This window comes from Hemiscyllium ocellatum, chromosome 13 (genome assembly GCF_020745735.1).
Source record: "Hemiscyllium ocellatum isolate sHemOce1 chromosome 13, sHemOce1.pat.X.cur, whole genome shotgun sequence".
Lineage (NCBI taxonomy): Eukaryota > Metazoa > Chordata > Chondrichthyes > Orectolobiformes > Hemiscylliidae > Hemiscyllium > Hemiscyllium ocellatum.
In genome coordinates, this window is record NC_083413.1 from 47407735 (window position 1) to 47426045 (window position 18311).

Consider the following 18311-nt stretch of genomic DNA (forward strand, 5'->3'; position numbering starts at 1 on the left):
TCATAGTGCCTTATACTTGGGGACAGCCAGCTATGTTGGCAAAGCCTATTGCCTGGATGCAGCACTGACCTTGCCATGGGGAAATGAGACAAAGTGGTGTGATTTGGTACAAATTGCATTGGAAATAGTTTGTTACAATTGTGGCTTGGGAGTTGAGAGATTTCACACAGGTTCCTAGTAGATCCTTGGAAGCAAACAATTGCATGAACATTTAGTGTGGGCGTCTTCTTGGGATGAGAGGAATAGGTTGTCTACTGACCACTTCTGGTCACCCTTCAGCAGTTGGCATAGCTCGGAGAGGATGTCTGGGGACACCCATCTGTGATGATATTGTGCCTCATTCTTCTTAAAGAAATGACGGAGAAAATGGCCTCCTATTCTAGGCCTCCTACATCTTCTCCACTGCCTGATAGAACCTTCAGCTGCGAAGTCTTCGTGTGGAGGCTGCTCAGCAGCTGCTGAAAGTTGCTGCTATCCCTGGGCTTTGCTAATGCATCTATTCTTCCTCCATTTCTTTGATCTTCATCACACCACACAAAAGCAGTGATAACCCCTGCTGAAATGGTGTGGTGAATCTCAAAAACAAAACAGATCAAAACACAACTGGAGCAACTACTAATTAATCTCCTTGTGGAGCATGTTTAGTATGAGTTCCCTTGGTGACAGGAAATGGTCTGCCCAGGGAGAACTCAACATCTGAGCCCCTTTAAAAGCAAACCCAGGGTTCTTGTGGCATAATGATAGTATCCCTGCCCCTGGATCGAGAGACCGGGGTTCAAGTCCTACCTGATCTAGAGCTGTGTAATAACATCTCTGAACAGATTGATTAGGAAAGAATTTAGAAAGCAGACCAAAATGGTTGTATTGTGGTGCAGTATTAATGTCACAACCCCTGAACCGAGAGATCTGGGTTCAAGACCCACCTGCTTTAGACGTGTGTAATAACATCTCTGAATAGGTTGATTAGGAAACAATAAAGCAGAACTATTGAAGGGGGTCATACCAAATGTCTGCCCCTCTTGCATGGTTATGTTTGTGTCCAGGTGTTCTTGGAGAGGGAGCATGCGACGTCCATCAATTTTTGTCTCACTGTTTAAAAGTTAGTTGGAGAATCAGACTTCCTGTTTTTTTTTATTGACATTGAGAATCTTATGTTACTGCCCTCACCATTTGTCCCAATTGACTAGACCTTGCCCACAGTGTTCAAGGGCTGGGAAAATTCCACCCATCAAACCTGTGAGCAGAACTTAATGAAAGGTACCCTGTTCCCGATGATTGAAATGGAATAATATACCACTTCAGCTCTTAAGTCAGGATTTGATTTGTTTGAAAACTTAAATAGCCAGTACCGAGCACATGAAAGTCATGCAAATGTATGGAAACAATAAGTTTCCATTGGAAGATTATAGTTCACTAGGTCTTCTTCTGAAGTCATAGTAGACTCAAAATTTAACTCTGCCTCTCTCTTCACAGATGCTGCCAGATCTACCAAGTTTCTCCAGAACTTTCTGTCTTTAAGATTTCCAACTTCCATATATTTTGAGTGGCTTGTTCTGCCATTTCAATGGGCACTTAAGGAGTCCACCACATTGCTGTGGATTTGGAGTTAAGAGCAAGGACAGCGGATTTCCTTCCGTGAAGGACAGTGAACCGGTGGATCTCCAGAGCATTAATTCAGTAATAAGGCTATTATGATATAATTCCCCTTTAATTCATTTTTGTCGTTGTAAACATCTAAAGTTCTCTACCGAGCAATATCTTTTAGTGAGAACATGCTTCCACATAATTTTTGAATAAAGACTGAGCAAGATGTTCACATATTTATGCAATGATTGACAGATGAAAAATGATGGAAAAATCTGCAGGCTTGAAGGCTGGGCATTGGGGCTCATCAGGTAGCTCTTTCAAAAAGCTAGCGTAGGTACAAGGAGGAAGTAAAAGAAAAAGCGCAGATGCTGGAACAAGAGCAGGAAAAACTCAGCAGGTCTGGCTGCATCTGTGACAGAAAACACGAGTGAGACGAGTGATTCTTCTTCAAGTGGAGAAGTGCTTCCTTTTGTGATGTAAAATTCTATGTGCAGAGTCACAAATATTGCCTCTCTGGTAATGCTCATCTTTATCACAATACAGAGAGGAAGATTTCAGATGAAGGCAATATGATCAAGTTTCCTCTAATAAATGCCAAATGTTCAGTTCAAAGGAGATGAAAAGGTCGACTTTGCATTCCTGTAAGGTTTTGGGGGCTGTCCAAAGCACAAGTGTAGAGATGATGATGGTCCTGATCATACTACAGCCACAGGCAAAACAGCTAATAAGCAAGAGCAAACATCCCCTGCTTTGTCATTTATTTTGATTGAACTTGATCAGCCTCTGTTCAACCTGTGGATTGACAGAAAAGAAAAATTTGAGGTACACAACTTCTTAACAGTTGTATATGGTGAATAACAACCAGAAGGATTCTCTCAACCTGTAGCCATGGTTGCATAACAATGTGAGTTTCTAATGCAAGACCATAATGGCAGTGGAATTTTGATTTGGCACCAGTAATACAATGCATTTATAAACTCAGTTATATAAAAGCCAGGCATGAAATTGAGTTTTCCATCACTTCTTCACTATTGCAGTGAAGTTGTCGTTCTTCAAAGATTAAGAAACACTTTAAGACCCTACCCTTGCTCCACTAAAATGCAGAAGAATGTAAAAGACACTCTTGTATCAAGGGATCCAAAATGGTTATGTCAGTACTCAAATTAGTTCAGTATATAAGACCATAAGGCATAGGAGTGAAAGTAACATAATTCGACCTATTGAGTCCACTCTGTCATTTAATCTTGGCTGATGGCATTTCAACTCCATTTACTCACACTCTCCCCATAGCACTTAAATTCTTGATCTCACAAGGAATTATCAATCTCTGCCTTGAAGACATTTAACACCCCAACCTCCACTGCACTCTGTGGCAATGAATTCCACAGGCCCACCACTCTCTGGCTGAAGAACTGTCTCCTCATTTCCATTCTAAATCGATCCCCTCTAATTCTAAGGCTTTGCCCATGGGTCCTAGTCTCCCCACCTAATGGAAACAAATTCCCAGCATCCACCATAAGCCATAAATTATCTTATAAGTTTCTACTGGATCTCCCCAGGATCCTCAACTGTTCATCAAACATTAGGCCTTCCATTCCAGGGATCATCCGTGTGAATCTTCACTGGACACGCTCCACTGCCAGTATGTCCTTCCTGAGGTGTGGACACAGCATTCTAAATGAAGCCTAAATAGAGCTTTATCAAGTCTCAAAAGCACATTGCTGCTTTTACATTTCAACACTCTTGGGATAAATTACAACATTACATTTGATTTCTTAACCACAAACTCAACCTGCAAGTCAACCTTTAGAGAATTCTGTACTAGCACTCCGCAATCCCTTTGTACTTTGGCTTTATGAATTTTCTCACCGTTCAGAAAATAGTCCATGCCTGTATTCTTTTTCCCAAAGTGCAAGACCTCACATTTGCTCACATTGAATTTCATCAGCTATTTCTTGGACCATTCTCCTAAACTGTCTAAATCTTTCTGTAGCCTCCCCACCTCCTCAGTACTACCTGCCTGTCCACCTAACTTCACCAGAATGCCCCCAGTCCCTTCGTCCAGACCATTAATACATAAAGTGATCAGCTGCAGCCCCAACACTGAACCCTGAGGGACACGACTTGTCACCAGCTGCCATTCCGAAAAATGGAACTCTCTGCCTTCTGTCAGGCAGCCAATCCTCAATCCATGCCTCAAAACATGATTTGCATGTTTTCCACCCGTCACCCTATCCACTCTAACTTTCCAGCACCCTAATCTCACAGTTACCTCTTGTACTTAGTGGTTGACAGCACCTATCAAGGTAGTCTGTGGTTCAGGGCCTTTAAATTCCAGAGTGCACCATGTGACTGCTGTGAGAGAGGGTATGTGCTTTTCCTCTCAGACAGTTCGGCACTCCAAGAGACCTGGCAGAATGGAGTAGACTCCACAGTTTATGATGGAGTCCTGATTGGATCTCCTGTCAGAAATGCAGAGTTCTCTGCTGTTGTCAAAAAAATTAAGGGACAGAGTTGCAATCTGTGTGACGTTGCCATTCCTCAGAAAATCTGGACCATTATGTTTTTAAGTTTCATCCAGTGACATTGGATCCCACAACTTGTGACTCTATAGTGAGTGTGCTGTAACTATGGTGAATTTGTTATATATACTGAGTCACCATTGATTTTATCATTTGTGTTTTGCCACCTTTTTTTTGTGAACAAATGGAAAGTCATTTGAGATTTTAGGTTCTTTTTTGCAGATTCTTGGAGTGATAATGCAATATTTTGGTTCTGTAATTTACTGAAAACACACCATTAAATAAATCTTGTCTCACACTATAAGTAATTAAAGAAATAGTTCAGCTCAAGGAAGTGGAAAATTCTCTTCTCTGAAATTAATTACAGACGTAATCAATGTCACCTTTTCTCTTACAGCTAATGTGTAATTAAAAGAATGCTGAATTTTGTCTAAATAAGCATACGATGGTGACACTTCAGTTGAATTGCATTAAAATATCACAAATAAAGCCTCAATCTTTCTTCCTCCTCCCACTAAAAGCTGCCTCCCACCACTACCAAAATTAGAATTAATGCTCTCTAGCATTTTAAATGTAAATTGTTAGAAGCGGGACCAATATGTTATGTCTCTTGGTAATTTTATTGATTCAAATCACAGTAAAAGGGTTGAATTCCAAATATAGTTTTCAGGTATCAGAGTGGAATTAACTGTAAACAACACTGCCAAGAGAATAAGCAGAAATGAGACGACAGCTGGGAATATATATTCTTAAATTATGTATGTATAAATAGTATGCTTAGAAAAACATAGAATACATCCTAGAGCTGGGTTCATCAATATTCTGTGATGTATACTTGTACTTTGCAAACTCAACAGACATAAATGGTTTTCCAACACAGCTGACTCCCTCTGAAGTCTTGTCACCGAATTTAATTGACCTTTTCGCAATAACCTCCTATGTTTGCTTCTTGCTGACTCAGCAATTGGTTCTTTTTTTAAATGCTTCAAACGAGGTGGTATTAACTGCATGAGATAGCAGGCTGTTACCTGAAAATAACTTAATTGATTTATTTTTCAGCTTGCTTTTCTTTCTTCCCTCCTTCACCTTGAGTCCTTGCTTGTAGTTTAATGGTGCTGGTTAGCCTTTAATACTTTGTCTAAGTGATTATTATTAGTGTAAAGGCTTATGGTAAATGTTAGCAGTCTAGATGAGTACAGGAGATGTAAAAGGAAGATGTGCATTTATATAGTACCATCCACAGCTACAACCGTTGAGGAATTGTTGTTGTAATGCAGAAAGCACTGCAGATAATTTGTGTATAATCTCACTTCCATAAGGAACAATGTAATGATGACCAGATAATTTGTAAATTGAATTTTTTGTAACGCTGATTGAAAGACAACAATGTTGGTCAGGATACCAGAAATAACCCTGCTGCTTTTTCACAAAACATCATGCTGAGAAGGTAGATAGGTCCTCAGTTTAACTGAAAGATGACATCTTTAAAAGTACAGCACCCCTTGGGTACTTGAATACCAGCCATGATTGTTGTGTTGACACCCTGGAATGGGAATCACAGCCAGGATTTCAATCCAGTTTTGTACTAGCATGCATATACTTCGAACAGGGTATGTTCTCTTCTCTTACTTAGAGAAGTGGAACTATGTTTAGTGCCTCATTACACCAAAATAGATTTTATCGATACGTACAGCTTAATCCTACCTTTAAGCCTGTTGAGTTAGCAGGAAAACACTTTCTTTTTGTTCTTCTGAACTCCTTATTTACACTTGCAACATGTTTCTTACCTTTTACTTCATAAATGCACATGTAACGCCACTGATAATGAATTGATGTCTCAATTAGTTGTTGCACTTTATTAATATCCTACCTAGGTTTGTTTCAACGTGTGTTGATTCTACAGAGGAGATGTAAATAGTCAATGGTTGCTGGCTAAACACCTGGCTTTGTTGATTTAGTCACCCAGTCATTGGTAGTTATTGCAAATAAAAAATCTGGAAAATCTCTCTCTTACAGATGTTCTGCAAAATGTTGCATAGTATGATTATACATCTGATTAGCATTTATGAAAAATATGCTTTGAGTGTCATGTAGCTTCCATCTATATTCATCAATCAAAATAAGGTTGGCTATTGTCAATGCTACAATAATGTCGATGCTTAAATGTAAGTGTTATTACGTTTTATGAGGATTGGGATCTACGTTTGGGTGCAACTGACCCGGGAGCCCCGCATGATGTGTTGCCTGCCCGGTGCAAGAGTGCAGGACATCTCCGACCAGCTTGAAGGATATTAGAGTGGGAGGGAGAAGATCCATTTGTTGTGGTCCACGTTGGTACTATTAACATAGGCAAGGCTAGGAAAGAGGAGCTGTTTGGGGAGTATCAAGCACGAGGAGGGAAATAGAAGAACAGGTCCTCGAGGGTCATAATCTCTGGATTACTGCCTGAGCCATGTGCTAATTGGCATCGGGATAAGGAAATTAGGAAAGTAAACACGTGGCTAAGAGATTGGTGTGGGAAAGAGGGATTCCATTTCATGGGACATTGGCATCAGTTTTGGAACCGGGGGGATCTGTACCGATGGGACGGTCTCCACCTGAACCAATCTGGAACCACTGTTCTGGCAAAAAGGATAAATAGGATGGTCACTAGGACTTGAAACGTATGAGTCAGTGGGAAGGGAAAGGGAAACAGGGAGTATGGAGTCAAGTAGAAAGATAAGCAGCAGGTTAGCAGGTGTGCAGGGTTTAAGTTCAGGCAGACGAGGAATGGAGCAAAAAGAAAGGATGACTTAGGACATATTACTGGAGATGTTGAAAATCATGAGGATAAAAAAATTAGCATTAAGGCACTTTACCTGAATGCTCGTAGTATTCATAACAAAGTAAATGAATTAATGGCACAAAATATCGTGAATGATTATGATGTGGTAGGCATCACAGAGATGTGGTTGCAAGGGGTTCAGGACTGGATTTACAACTTATTGAAAAGACAGGGAGGTGGGCAAAGGGGGCAGGGTTGCCTTGTTAGTTAAGAATGAAATTAAAATCTGTGGCATTGAATAACATAGGGTCAGATGATGTGGAGTCTGTGTGGGTGGAGTTAAGGAACCACAAAGACTAAAAAACCATAAAGGGGAGTTATGTACAGACCTCCCAGGACCAGGGGGCGCAAGATGTAACAGGATTTAGATAGGGCATGTCAGAAAGGCAAGGTCACGGTGATCATGGAGGACTTCAAAATGTAAACAGACTGGGTGAGTAATGTTGCCTTGGATCCAAAGAAAGGGAATTCATGGAATGCTTACAGGATGGCTTTTTGAAACAGCTTGTGATGGAGCCCACAAGGGAGCAGGCTATTCTGGACTTAGTGGTATGTAATGAGCCAGACTTTTTAAAAGATCTTAAAGTAAGGGAACGCAATCATAATATGGTAGAGTTCAGTTTGCAGTTCGAAAGAGAGAAGGCACAATCAGGTGTAATGGTGTTACAGTTAAATAAAGGTAATTGCAGGGGCATGAGAGAGGAACTGACGAAAATTGACTGGAAGCAGAGCCTAGTAGGGAAGACAGTAGAGCAACAATGGCAGGAGCTTCTGTGTGTAATTGAGGACATAGTACAGAGGTTCATCTGAAAGAAAAGAAAGATTATTCGGGAGGGGATTAGACAGCCATGGCTGACAAAGGAAGTCAGGAAATGTATCAAAGAAAAAGAGAGAGCCTATAAAACCTGGGAGATCAGAAGATTGGGAAGACCACAAAAAACAAAGAAGATAACAAAGAGGAAAATAAGGAATATGAAGGTAAGCTAGCCAGCAATATTAGAAATTATAGTAAAAGTTTATTTCAATACACAAGAAACAAGCAAGAGGCAAAAGTAGATATTGAGCTGCTCCAAATTGATGCTGGAAGGCTAGTGCTGGGAGATAATGAAATAGCTGATTGTAACTTACAAGATAATTCATGGGTTAGAAAGGGTGGACACTAAGTGCGGGTAAGTGGCGTTGAAATGCCCATCAGCCATGATTGAATGGCAGAGTGGACTCGATAGGCAGAATGGCCTTACTTCCCCTCCTATTTCTTTTTATCTTATGATCTTACATCATTGATGTATGTATGGGTAATTTAAACTGGGTGGAAGAAATGGGATAAGGGCAGGGAATAGAGACTGTGTTGGACCACAGGAGGGAGGAAGATCAAGTATGAGTGGGAGAATAGTGGGAGGGGCAAATCCCAGCGGAGGTGGAGGTAGATCGGGTCCAGAGTGGGCAAAAGGGTTTGAGGCAATGGGGGATTGAGTCTGAAGCAGAGGAAAATGGGGGATGGGGATGCATGTCACATTCTGGAGATCAGGTTCCAGGAAAGTGAAGGGGGACATTGCCCAGAATGGGTGATGGAGGTTTCAGGTCTTGGGAAGTGAAGGGAGATCAGGTCCAGGGGTTGAGAGGAATCAGATTCAGAATGAATGCAGGAGCAGTGGGTGTGGAGCGTGTGGATACTGGTGGTGAAGGAGGACTGGATCTGCAGCACAGGCCCAAAGCACTTGAAGTGGAAGTGGATTCACAATAAGAGAAAAGGGAATCATTCAGACATAAAAGGGATTCAGATCTGGTTCAGAGAAAAAAGGGAGTTGAATCTGGAGTGACAGAAGGATGGGTTGTCCCCTTGGAGTGAAGGCAGGTCAGATCTGGAACAGATGAAATGTACCAATACTGCCTTAGTTTCTGGGCTTTAATCTTGGCGAGAGCAGTTAGTGCATAACCACAGCAAGCAAAAGACACATACCATGTATTGTAGACAGAAGTGTTGGGGAAAGCCAGAGAAATCATCATTTATTCTTTACAATTCAATTGGATACATGTAGGGAATCTAATTAATCATTCCACACTAATATTGATAAGGAACAGATGACAGCAAATGCAATGAATGTCATGTTTTAATTTTTCCATTAACTGTAATATGTTTAGATAATTTCTTTTTCCGTCCAATGTCACTCCAAGCATATTTATTCCTCAACCAACACGACAAGAAGTCTGCTCTTGATACATTGCAGTTTGGGAGTTTGCTGACCAAGTATTGGCTTCTACACATTTTTTTAAAACACAGACTACATTTGGTTGTAAATTGCTTTGAGATATCACGTGGTTATGAAAATCACAACATAAGTTCAATTTTTTTAAACATGTTTACATTTTAAAATTAGGGACTGCTGTTTTAAGACAGATTGTTTCTCTTAACATTGTGCTACAGAAGGGGCAGAGGGATGGAAATTTGTCTGGATATTTTTAAGGCAAAGGTAGATTGACTTTCGTTAGGGAAAGAACTCAAAGGAGTAGATGGGAACGTTGAATTGGAAACAGATCAGATCAGCCCTGATTTTACTAATAGGATTATGTTGCAAATTCATATTCCTGTACATATATTTATGTTGCTCTCCATCTGCCACCTCCTTGCCTACTCCTTTCATCTATTTGCTTTCCTTTGCAGAGTCCATGCCCTCGACACAATAATTCTCATATTTAGGTTTTTATGATCAATGAAACTGGATTGATTTCAATCAAACCCTTCATCTAAGTTATTAATTTAGATTGTGAGGAGCTGGGTCATTCAAGTGGCATCCCATTAGAAATATTCAACCATTGTGAAAATGATTTGTCTATTCTTATTTTGTTTTCTATTATTGTCCTAAGTAGTGGGAATGAACAGGGACTACTAGAAAACCAGTTATAGAGTCATAGCATTATACAGCACAGAAATAGATCCATTGGTCCAACTCGTCCACAGCCTAATCTGACCTAGTATCATTTGCCTCTCCCAACCCTTCCTATTTATATACCCAAGTGCCTTTTAAATAGTGTAATTGTACCTGTTTCCACCACTTCTTCTGGCAGTTCCTTCCATGGACCACCTTCTGTACAAAAATGTTATCCCTTAGGAAAAGTGAATCTTTTCCCCCTCACTGTAAATCTGTGCACTCTCATTTTGAACACCTCATCCTCGGAAAAAGCCCTTGCTATTTACCTTATCAATGCCCGCCATGATTTTGGGAACCTCTATAAAGTTACCCTCAGTGTCCAATGCTCCAGGGTAAAACACCCCAGCCTATTCAGCCTCTCCAAAACCTCCAGTTCTGGCAACATTTCCGTAAATTGGTTCTGCAACCTCTCAAGTTTAACAACATCTGTTGGATAGAAGAATGACCAGAATTGTACAGAGTATTCTAAAAGCAACCTCACCCATATCCTGTACAGCCACAACGTGACATCCCAATTTCTATACGCAATGTTATGACCAATAAAAGCAACCACACCAAGTGCCTTCTTCATTACCCTGTCCGACTGTGACTCCATTTTTAAGGAACTCTGCATCTGCACCCCTAGGTCTCTTTGTGCAGCAACACCCCCCAGGGCCTTACCATTAAGGGTATAGGTCCTGCTCTGGTTTGCCTTACCAAAATGCAACACCTCACATTTATCTAAACTATAGTTGCCAAAAATATTTTCAGACACACAATGCTCAAGTTACAAATAGGAACAAATGTAGGTCAATTGAAAATTCTACACTCCAGTATCCACATCAAACATTTACCACCAATGGGAGAATAAAATATTGTGCATAGTTGAATTCCAAAATAAAATAAAAATTATTCATAGTCATATAGCAGGGAAACAGGCCCTTTGGTCCAATTTGTCTAGGATGACCAAGTTTTCCAAATTAAAATATTTCCATTTGCCTATGTTTGACCCATATCTCTCTAAATCTTGCCTGTTATTGTACCTGTTCAAACGTATTTTAAATATTGTAAATGTATCTACATCTACCACTTTGTAACGATTCTTTGGCTTTAAGAGATATATTTTGTCTCAACTTCTCTTCATTAAACAGAGGTCCCAACTGTTCTGTTCCAAGCCAATAAAGTAAACATTTTGTGAAGCCTTGGGTTTTTTTCAAGTTGGAAAAATAGAAGCAGCATGAAGGGGTGGGGTCAAGCTCCCACAGAACTAGAATTTTATTTTAGCTTTCAGGAGCTGTTGATACAGTATTTGGACGTTGCTTTAAATTTCTCCATATTATGAGAAAATGTTTCAGTTCTCTCTCTCACACACACAAAGGTTTTTCTTGACGTTCTTTCCTCCTAGGCGGGAGAATTGCAGTCAGACAATCCATTTTTCATTGATAAGGGTGTATTTATGAAATGTTACTATACTGGAACAGTTGCTGTTTACTTGCTAAATAAACTATTGGAAAACCTGGCAGAATAGTTTTCTCTTTAATTTGGATTTTAACTATTGTGTAGAATAAAATGTGCTTTGCTTAAAGCCTGGGTCAACCAAATGAATTACTTCAGGAGCACAACACATTTAAAAATAAGAAAACTTTGGGGTTTAGGCTACCTTTTCAATATATTTTGAGGAGGTTAGTCTGGTCCATAACAATTTCTTCAGGCAGTTCATTTTGTTCAAATTATCATGAAACACGATAAACCTGAAACACGAACTTTGTTTTTCTCTCCACAGATGCTGCCAGACCTGCTGAGAATTCCCAGCTTTCCCTGTTTTTATGTCAAACAGTGATTGGGTCTGTTCTATACAAATGAAAGCCTGCTGTACTTTGTCCCAACAAAGTTTCTTGAGGCCCAATCTCAGGAAATATCTAACTGCACCAGTGTAGTAATGTCTATTTTCCAACTCAAGCATTATTAGGCCTATCTGAATAACCAAACAGTTTTATTCTAAACGTGGGCATAGTAACACTGGATTCAGTCTGAGCAAACAATTCAAATTGAAATGAGCAGCCAGGATGATATTTTCATCCTATCAGGATAAAGTGAGGACTGCAGATGCTGGAGAGGAGATTCGAGAGTGTGGTGCTGCAAAAGCAAAGCAGGTAAGGCATCAAAAGCTCCTGATTAAGGGCTTTTGCCTGAAACATCGATTCTCCTGCTCCTCGGATGCTCCTGTGCTTTTCCAGCACCACACACTCGACTCTTTTCATCCTATCAGCCTTGCTAAATTTAAGTCAGTGTTCCAGAACAGCACAGCACATTTCCAACCCACAGTGTCAGCCACTTTCAATAAAGTCAGTTTTTTAAAAATACCTTTCATGGCAACACGGCAAATGAATAAATCCAATATTATTGCAAAATGTTTAAGGTACATTTAACCATGTTAATTTGAATATCTTAGGTGACAAGTCCTAATAATATGTTTTTATTTCTATTGCTGCTGCAGAGAATTCAACAGGAATAGACTTGTTCAAAGAGCAAGAAATATGTAAATAACTTGTGAGCAGAAGACAGGGATTTAATTTCTTCAGAGTTCACCAATAATAGGTTTGGCTGGTGCAATACATCATTGTTCAAAGGGAAGTTTTTTTTTAACTGCAGTGTCTTTGCTTATAGCCTTTGATTTCTAAATATATGTCTTTGAGGGTATAACTCTACATTCCTCATCTCCTTTAACAAATTATTTTTAAAACTGTAAAGCATTCAAGTATGAATCCTTTGAGAAGGAAATCACATAAATACTTTTACTTGATTTTCTGAATGCTCTCACATTTTATCATTAGACAAAATAATCTTTTTCAATAATTATACAATATACATGTCGAAAATATTTTTGTGGAAGAAAGAATTATAGATGAAGAAAGTGCCAAAATTCAAAGTACAAAAGATCAGTGTTTAAAAATAAGGCATATTAGGAAGGCTTAGTTTCTTTTAAATAAAGACCTGGCAAACTCTTCGTAATAAGCACATTCATCACTGTGAAAATGTGACCAGCAGGTACACATATTATTCCAGAAAAACAGATTTTCCAAAATCTTCCAATATTAAAAGTATAGTTCTGTTATTTCATTTATGCAAACGAAACTATGTTTAAACTTTAGAGTTTAAATTTCCATATTTAAAAGGTGTTTTGTAATAGATAAAAGCAGTATTTAAATGAAATTGATAAGTTTAAAACAAAATTTACCTCTAGTACAAAATGTTCAGCTTACAGAGACTTTCTTTTTGAGACACTTTAACGTCAGCCATGATTGGTATATTCAAAGTGATTTGTGTCAATTACAGATTGGTGGAAAGTGGGAACTGCTGCTCCTCCACTGCGGATTTTCTGAAATCCCCTCCCCCACTGACACAGTATTTTAACACGTCAGGCCTAATAATGTAAGCTTCCTTCACCTTTTCATCATGTGTATTTATGTATGTACATTTGGCAGTAATCCATATTGATACCATGTATAGTATCTCTTCTTTAAATCTGATAGAGTGTAAGATATGCATATCAAATATGGCAACATGCAATGTAATATAGAATACAATAAAATCCATATGCATTAACCCGAAATAAAGAAGTACTTACTACATCACAGTTTTGCAAAGCTTACAATATTACTCATTGGGCATTCTATTGAAATCCATTTCAAACCAGAACTAGACTCTTTTCCAAGTCAAAAGTAAACCAGTGTTTTAGAATTTACTTATATAATTCACTGGAATCAGACCTAACCACATAAATACAAAAGCGCTTGCGGGAGACTGAACTAGAGGATCAATAATTATACAATATGCGCATTCAGGGCCATTCGCTTAGTATAATCAGATGTAGCTAATTAATAACTCTGAAAATAGGGTGTCAAACATTGCAGAACATTTTGTGCTACAAATTTTGGACCTGGTTTTTAAAATTCTTTAATAGGATCAGTGTGTCACTAACAAGGTAGCATTTGTTGCTGAGCCAGAACTGCTCCTCTGAAAGTGAAAGTGAGCCTTCTATTTGAAATGCTGCAGCTCATGTGGTGCAGGTAAATCCACAATGGTGTTAGGGAGGTTCTGCCAGGATTATGATCTAGCCACAATAAAGGGATGGTATTTTCAACTCAGGATGCTGTGATACTTGTAGGGGACTGTTCAGGTGACAGCATTCCAATGCTGCCCTTAATTGTCCTTCTCAGTGATAGAGCCCACAACTTTGGAAGATGCTACAGTGCCTTTGCGTATATGGTGCACAGTGTGCCGACTTGCATAAGTATTGAAGGCTCCTCTATCCTGAAAGACAGTGAGATTCTTAAGAGCTGTTTGAAGTACATTTAGTCAACAGCATTACCATTGCTAAATGCCCCAAGATCAACATCTCAGAAGTTACCTTTGACCAAAAACTTACCTGAACCAAAATGTCAAGACCAGTGGTTAAAAGAGCAGGTTAGAGACTGAGAATTCTACAACATATTGTTATGGATTCTAACTGATGAAATTAGTAGACAAGTAAGATCCCAGACTGAAATAGGGCTTGGTAGGTTATATTTAGTTTTTTTGTTTACTTAATGAGGTTCTCTTAAACTAAAACACAAACATGTAATGTTGCACATTCATTTTCTGTGACAGTAAAACAAGTTTAAAATCAACAGAAAAGATGAAATAAAATAAATCAAGCTATTTACACTTAATACATTTTTTAATAGAATCTCTAAAGTGTGGAATCAGCCCTTTGGCCCAACAAGTCCACACCAACCCTCTCAAGAGTAATCCACCCTAACCCATTTCCCTACCCTATATTTACCACTGACCAATGCACCTAACCTACATATCTCTGAACACTGTGGGCAATTTAGCATTGCCAATTCACCTCACCTGCACATCTTTAGACTGTGGGAGGAAACCCACACAGACATGGGGAGAATGTGCAAACTCCACACAGACAGTCGCCTGAGGCTGGAATCAAACCTGGGTCCCTGGCAATCATCAGAATATGATCCTATCTATCCCACCACCGTCACCTTTCAGCACTCAAATACCAAAGGGCATTCACTTTGCTGTCACATCAAGACCTTTCACTTTGCCAATTCTTCCAACTTCTAGTCTTAAGAGTTTGTTGGCCTATTCCTTATTTAGTTACATAACTGAGCTTAGACTTTATTAACTGTCAGTGATCCCCTTCAGGGTTCTAACCAAGCATTTCTAGTCTGGAACTTTCAACTGAAATTATTTACACATGGTAACCCATTTCCTAACAGTTCTAAGCTATCTCCTTCCTTCTGAAGAAACTTGTACCTCTAAAAACTGAAAAAAAAAACAAAAGCTTTTCATGCTTTTGAATTTTCCCTTAAGCAAAGAAAAAAAACCTCTTGATTCTTTTAAACAGAAAGCAAGTTAATACTCAATATTTTTATTCTGTTTGGATTGTGCAACTCTCTCAATGCAAACAAATCTGTTTTGTGACCCCAGGGGCTCCCTTTCTCGTATTGGTTTCAAAAGAATTCTGGTTCCAGAAATACTGAATGCAATCATTTAATTCCCTCAAACATACAGACAAAATACCACATGTCACAAAAAGAAAAAAAATCTAAACTCTAAAATAAATTATATAAAAATATACATAAATCACATACCTTACATTCCACAAGTAATTCACTGCTTTACTCCTCACTATTGGTCCACATCTATAAGGTAAAAGTCAGAACTGAAAGGGAATACTTAAATACGAACAATTAAAAAAAAATACAAAAAAAATCAACAGGATAAGCAGCATCTGCATAGAGAAACAGAGTTAATGTTTCAGATTGTGATTTTCCTTCAGTTTTACTAAAAGAATCACGTAGCATCTTTGACACTGAACTGTGAAAGTGCTTGGCATCCAATAAAGTATAGTCACTACTTAAGGTGATTCAATTTGTTACACTACGTGTCACGCAATATGCACACAGCATAAGACCCACAAAAGTAACGTGCAGCACAACCAGATAAGCCACTTTGATAATGTTGTTTGACAATCATTAGCCAAGATATAACAATTCCTTCCATGGAATATTTTCTACCACCGACTGGAGCTTGGATTTCAGATCTCAACTAAAAGACTGCATCGCCAACCATGCAGCAATCCCTCAGTATGAAACTGAAGTGTCAATAGACTTCATGTGCTCAAAGGTCTGGTGTGGGATTTGATGTTCTGACTCAAAAGGAGTGCACCATTCAATTCAAGGTTGACAGTCAAAAAGTGAAGTTGACGGCTAAGATATTACATTGCAACATAATTTATTGTGCTGATTATGATTTTGATTCTATTGTCCTAATAATAATTATGCTTTTTTTAACTTTAGTTATTTAGCCTCATGATAAGTTATATTATTAAAAGATGATGCATTTATACATGTATTAACATATAATATATATGATGTGAATTGCTCTTTAATGTCTCGAGCAAAATATTAAATGATAATGCACTCTGCTGTAATCTGGACCTCCGATGCAGAGAACGGACTTGATTAACAATCAACTAGGGTAAACCTGAGCAATTTAACAATATTAGACATAAGTGATGCGATAAAATCCATTTTTCTTTTGTACTATGTAAGCCAGCATTCAATTGTATTATGTAAGCCAACAAGCTGCAAAAATTGTAACATTTAGGGAACATCGTGTTCTAATATTAGTTGCTTTTGATTCTGACTAGCAATTGGGACAGCACAAATTGCAAGGTTTTCAATACATCACTCAAAACTCTTCAAGGGTCACTGAAGAGCAATTCAAAACGTTAGTCAGTATAGTAGTACGACAGTTAGAGGGAGTGAGGAATCAAACAAAGGATTAAGCTTCAAACAACAAAAGTACTGCTGTTATCAATGCTACAGAGAAGGTGACAGAAGGCCATAAAGCTCTGGTTGTTAGAAGCTGTTCCAGGAACTGTTTGATAGTTCCAACAGTTTGGATACAGAAAAAGTCCAGGGAGCAAGTTGGTTCAGCTAACTACTTGGGCTAGGGCTCAGGAAACGATCTGGGACCACCTGGGGTCTCAGATGAAGCCAATAAGCCATTAATAGCTCAGTGCAGCAGGGTGGGATTTTTTAAAAAAGCCACAAGCAATATTTGGTGCAGTTGAGCAAAGATGACAGGTCAGAAAAAACTACGGCCAGCACAAACATTGTGAAGCTGGATTTGCAAAAGTAATGTTGTGAATTTGAGTAGAGTTTCCAGAAACCAGTAGACTATAGTTCCAGGAAATAAGAGCAAGCCACTATAATGTGAGCAGTCATTGAGGCAATACATGAGGTGGTGCTCTTCAGCGGAATTTCAAAGCCAGATCTTTGAAAATGGGATTCCTTGTGAAGTTTTAATTAGAATTAGTGAACCAGTGTTACTAACAGTCGGGGGATTGCTGAGAAATCAGATCTGTCTTGACTGAATTTCCTATTTAGTGCTCAGTGGTATTTTCAGCCACAGACTTTTGTCACCTTTACACAATTCATTTTAACAGTGGATATTAAAATAAGAATTGAATATATAGGTTTTTTTTATTCATTTGCAGGACATAGATGTCACTGGCTGGCCAGCATGTAATGCTCATCACTAACTGTCCTTGAGAAGGTGCTGGTGAGCTTCCTTCTTTTTTTATATATATTTTTATTAAGAAAAAATAGATTTTTAAATATTACAACAAATACAAAACAATGCAATTCAAAACAGTACAAAAATAGTACAAAACTAAACCCAAATAATAAAATTCCCCAACCCACCCTCCTATACGAATGTATAAACATATATAGAAAAGTATAAAATTTTAAAAAAAACCTAAACTAGCTATTTAACTAAATAAATAAATACCTAACAACAAACAAATAAATAGTAATAACTCAGCCCAGCCAAACAAAACACTCATACATTCACAGTTCCTCCTCCCTGGATATTGGACTCATGAAACACAATCGTTACGGCTATATAGAAGCCCTTGTTAGTGTGGCAGATCAATCTGTGTTCAGGTATTTCAAAAAGGGTTGCCATGCCTTGTAAAAATTCTCAGTTTTGTGGTGTACCATATTTGTGAGAAAATCTAGGGGAACAATCTTCCGCCAACCCGACAGGCCTGGGGGGTTTTCTGATATCCAACCCAGCAAGATATTCTTCCTTGCACAGAACGTAAGAATATTGAAAAGTTTTGCCTTATGTGAGTCTGCAGGAAATACAATGGGTAGGCCCAAAAGGAGCAAAATAGGGTCCTTCTCCACCCCTACACCTAAATTCCTCTCCATTGCACCCACCACAGCGCTCCAATATGTTTGAAGCCTGTCACAAGACCAAAGACAATGGGTAAGAGTACCCGTACAGACCTGCACTTGGGGCATGCTGAAGATACCCCTGGTTTAAATTTTGACAAACGGCCTGGGGCTAAGTGGACCCTGGAGAGAATCTTCAGCTGTAAAGCATGGGTCC

At 38.8% G+C, this 18311-nt stretch overlaps 1 protein-coding gene across 5 annotated transcripts in view; it reads right to left on the minus strand.

The window, feature by feature from the left end:
• Positions 1-18311, minus strand: part of LOC132821532 (inactive N-acetylated-alpha-linked acidic dipeptidase-like protein 2) — a 973299-nt gene that overhangs the window by 713715 nt on the left and 241273 nt on the right. For 4 of the 5 annotated variants that reach the window (XM_060834141.1, XM_060834142.1, XM_060834144.1 and 1 more), the window contains one exon: positions 15497-15547. The gene's annotated coding sequence lies outside the window, so the exon portion shown is untranslated. The remainder of the gene's footprint in view (positions 1-15496; positions 15548-18311) is intronic. The other variant, XM_060834143.1, reaches the window with a different exon arrangement.